This window comes from Arachis ipaensis, unplaced genomic scaffold (genome assembly GCF_000816755.2).
Source record: "Arachis ipaensis cultivar K30076 unplaced genomic scaffold, Araip1.1 Aipa541, whole genome shotgun sequence".
In the NCBI taxonomy this organism is placed as follows: Eukaryota; Viridiplantae; Streptophyta; class Magnoliopsida; order Fabales; family Fabaceae; genus Arachis; species Arachis ipaensis.
The window spans coordinates 12,055-16,882 of NW_015496082.1; positions in this window are offsets into that span (position 1 = coordinate 12,055).

Consider the following 4,828-nt stretch of genomic DNA (forward strand, 5'->3'; position numbering starts at 1 on the left):
ATAGACCGGGCCATCATGATCCATAGTATCATGATTGGAGAAGAGGTGGAAGTTCATGAGATTATACCTCAAGAACTCTACAAGGTGGCTGACAAGTCCTCCACTATGGCAAGGTTAGCCTTTCCTCACCTTATCTGCCACCTCTGCAATTCGGCTGGGATTGACATAGAGGGAGATATCCTCATTAAAGAGGACAAGCCCATCACTAAGAAAAAGATGGAACAAGCAAGAGATCCCAGTCATGGAGCTCAAGAGGCACAAGAAGCTCATTTACATGAGATCCCAGAGATGCCTCAAATGCACTTTCCTCCACAAAATTATTGGGAGCAAATCAACACCTCCCTAGGAGAATTGAGTTCCAATATGGGACAACTAAGGGTGGAACATCAAGAGCACTCCATCATACTTCATGAAATAAGAGAAGATCAAAAAGTAATGAGAAGGGAGCAACAAAGACAAGGAAGAGACATAGAAGAGCTTAAGGACATCATTGGTTCCTCAAGAAGGAAACGCCACCATCACTAAGGTGGATTCATTCCTTGTTCTTACTTTCTCTGTTTTTCGTTTTCTATGTTGTGTGCTTATCCATGTTTGTGTCTTCATTATATGATCATTAGTAGTTAGTAACTTTGTCTTAAAGTTATGAATGTCCTATGAATCCATCACCTCTCTTAAATAAAAAATGTTTTAATTCAAAAGAACAAGAAGTACATGAGTTTCGAATTTATCCTTGAACTTAGCTTAATTATATTGATGTGGTGACAATGCTTCTTGTTTTCTGAATGTATGCTTGAACAGTGCATATGTCTTTTGAAGTTGTTGTCTAAGAATGTTAAATATGTTGGCTCTTGAAAGAATGATGACAAGGAGACATGTTATTTGATAATCTGAAAAATCATAAAAATGATTCTTGAAGCAAGTCAAGGTCCAAAGCAAAAAAAAAAAAGAGTGTGCTTAAGAACCCTGGACACCTCTAATTGGGGACTTTAGCAAAGCTGAGTCACAATCTGAAAAGGTTCACCCAATTATGTGTCTGTGGCATTTATGTATCCGGTGGTAATACTGGAAAACAAAGTGCTTAGGGCCACGGCCAAGACTCATAAAGAAGTTGTGTTCAAGAATCATCATACTGAACTAGGAGAATCAATAACACTATTCGAAATCTGAAGTTCCTATAGATGCCAATCATTCTGAACCTCAATGGATAAAGTGATATGCCAAAACTATTCAAGAGGCAAAAAGCTATAAGTCCCGCTCATTTGATTGAAGCTATGTTTCATTGATAGTTTGGAGTTTATAGTATATTCTCTTTTTTTTATCCTATTTGATTTTCAGTTGCTTGGGGATAAGCAACAATTTAAGTTTGGTGTTGTGATGAGTGGATAATTTATACGCTTTTTGGCATTGTTTTTAGTATGTTTTTAGTAGGATCTAGTTACTTTTAGGGATGTTTTCATTAGTTTTTATGTTAAATTCACATTTCTGGACTTTACTATGAGATTGTGTGTTTTTCTGTGATTTCAGGTATTTTCTGGCTGAAATTGAGGGACTTGAGCAGAAATCAGATTCAGAGGTTGAAGAAGGACTGCTGATGTTGTTGGATTCTGACCTCCCTGCACTCAAAGTGGATTTTCTGGAGCTATAGAACTCTAAATGGCGCGCTTTCAAATGCATTGGAAAGTAGACATCCAGGGCTTTCCAGCAATATATAATAGTCCATTCTTTGGCCAAGGATAGACGACGTAAACTGGCGTTCAACGCCAGCTCTCTGCCCAAATCTGGCATCCAGCGCCAGAAAAGGAGCCAAAACCAGAGTTGAACGCCCAAACTGGCACAAAAACTGGCGTTCAACTCCAAGAAGGACCTCTACACGTGCAACACTCAAGCCCAGCCCAAGCACACACCAAGTGGGCCCCGGAAGTGGATTTATGCATCAATTACTTACTCATGTAAACCCTAGTAGCTAGTTTATTATAAATAGGACCTTTTACTATTGTATTAGGTATCTTTGATCAGTTGTATGCTATCTTAGATCACATTTGAGGGCTGGCCATCTCGGCCATGCCTGGACCTTTCACTTATGTATTTTTACAGTAGAGTTTCTACACTCCATAGATTAAGGTGTGGAGCTCTGCTGTTCCTCAAAGATTAATGCAAAGTACTACCGTTTTCTATTCAATTCATCCTATTTCGCTTCTAAGATATCCATTCGCACCCAAGAACGTGATGAAGGTGATGATTATGTGTGACGCTCATCATCCTTCTCCCCTATGAACACGTGCCTGACAAACACTTCCGTTCTACATGAAATAAGCTAGAATGAATATCTCTTAGATCTCCTAACCAGAATCTTCGTGGCGTAAGATACGTAAGATATGCTTCATACCAACAATCTCCGTGGGATTCGACCCTTACTCACGTAAGGTATTACTTGGACGACCCAGTGCACTTGCTGGTTAGTTGTATTGAAGTTATGAACCATGGTATTGGCACCATGTTCTTGACGCCATTGCCAGGGAAAGAAAGAGCCATGAATTTTACATAATTAAAGTGTAATCACGATTACGCGTACCAAGTTGCTCAGGTTGCCAGGGATTGTTCGAGCCTAGACATCACAATTTCGTGCACCAAGTTTTTGGTGATGAGCGGATAATTTATACGCTTTTTGACATTGTTTTTAGTATGTTTTTAGTAGGATCTAGTTACTTTTAGGGATGTTTTCATTAGTTTTTATGTTAAATTCACATTTCTGGACTTTACTATGAGTTTGTGTGTTTTTCTGTGATTTCAGGTATTTTCTGGCTGAAATTGAGGGACTTGAACAGAAATCAGATTCAGAGGTTGAAAAAAGGACTGCTGATGCTGTTGGATTCTGACCTCCCTGCACTCAAAGTGGATTTTCTGGAGCTACAGAATTCGAAATGGCGCGCTTTCAATTGCGTTGGAAAGTAGACATCCAGAGCTTTCCAGCAATATATAATAGTCCATATTTTGGCCAAGAATAGACGACGTAAACTGGCGTTCAACGCCAGCTTTCTACCCAAATCTGGCGTCCAGCGCCAGAAAAGGAGCCAAAACCAGAGTTGAACGCCCAAACTGGCACAAAAGCTGGCGTTCAACTCCAAGAAGGACCTCTACACGTGCAACACTCAAGCTCAGCCCAAACACACACCAAGTGGGCCCAGGAAGTGGATTTATGCATCAATTACTTACTCATGTAAACCCTAGTAGCTAGTTTATTATAAATAGGACCCTTTACTATTGTATTAGACATCAGGGGATTACCTTATGATCCTTTGATCACGTTTTGGGGGCTGGCCATCTCGGCCATGCCTGGACCTTTCACTTATGTATTTTTAACGGTAGAGTTTCTACACTCCATAGATTAAGGTGTGGAGCTCTGCTGTTCCTCAAAGATTAATGCAAAGTACTACTGGTTTCTATTCAAATCATCTTATTTCGCTTCTAAGATATCCATTCGCACCCAAGAACGTGATGAAGGTGATGATTATGTGTGACGCTCATCACCATTCTCCCCTATGAACACGTGCCTGACAAACACCTCCGTTCTACATGAAATAAGCTAGAATGAATATCTCTTAGATCTCCTAACCAGAATCTTCGTGGTGTAAGCTAGAATGATGGCGGCTTTCAAGAGAATCCGGAAGGTCTAAACCTTGTCTGTGGTATTCCGAGTAGGATTCAATGATTGAATGACTGTGACGAGCTCCTAACTCGTGATTGCAGGGCATTAGTGACAGACGCAAAAGGATAGTAAATCCTATTTCAGCATGATCGAGAACCGACAGATGAATAGCCGTGCCATGACAGGGTGCGTGAGCATATTATTCACTGAGAGGATAAGATGAAGCCATTGGCAAGGGTGATGCCTCCAGACGATTAGTCGTGCCGTGATAGGGCATTGGATCATTTTCCCGAGAGATGACCGAAAGTAGCCATTGACAGTGGTGATGTATCACATACAGCCAGCCATGGAAAGGAGTAAGACTGATTGGATGAAGATAGCAGGAAAGCAGAGGTTCAGAGGAACAAAAAGCATCTCCATTCGCTTATCTGAAATTCCTACCAATGATTTACATAAGTACCTCTATCCCTATTCTATTATTTATTATTCGAAAACATCATTATCAATTTATATCTGCCTGACTGAGATTTGCAAGGTGACCATATTTTGCTTCATACCAACAATCTCCGTGGGATTCGACCCTTACTCACGTAAGGTATTACTTGGACGACCCAGTGCACATGCTGGTTAGTTGTATCGAAGTTGTGAACCATGGTATTGGCACCATGTTCTTGGCGCCATTGCCAGGGAAAGAAAGAGCCATGAAATTTACATAATTAAAGTGTAATCACGATTACGCGTACCAAGTTGCTCACGTTTCCAGGGATTGTTCGAGCCTGGACATCACAATTTCGTGCACCAAGTTTTTGGCGCCGTTGCCGGGGATTGTTCGAGTTTGGACAACTGACGGTTCATCCTGTTGCTCAGATTAGGTAATTTTCTTTTTATTTTATTTTCAAAAATTTTTCAAAAATATTTCTAAAATTTTCTCATCTGTTTTCGAAAAAAAATAATAAAAAAAAATGTTTTCAAAAATTTATTCAAAATTTTTAAAGAATGAATTCTAGTGTTTCATGAAGCATGTGAAGCCTGGCTGGCTGTAAAGTCATGTCTAAATTCTTTTGGACTGAGGCTTCCAACCATCAGCTCTTATACGACTGTAGGGTATGTCAGGCATGTCATGTCTGAATTACATGCTGAAGCTTGGCTGGCCATTGGCCATGTCTAGTGTTTTGGACCGGA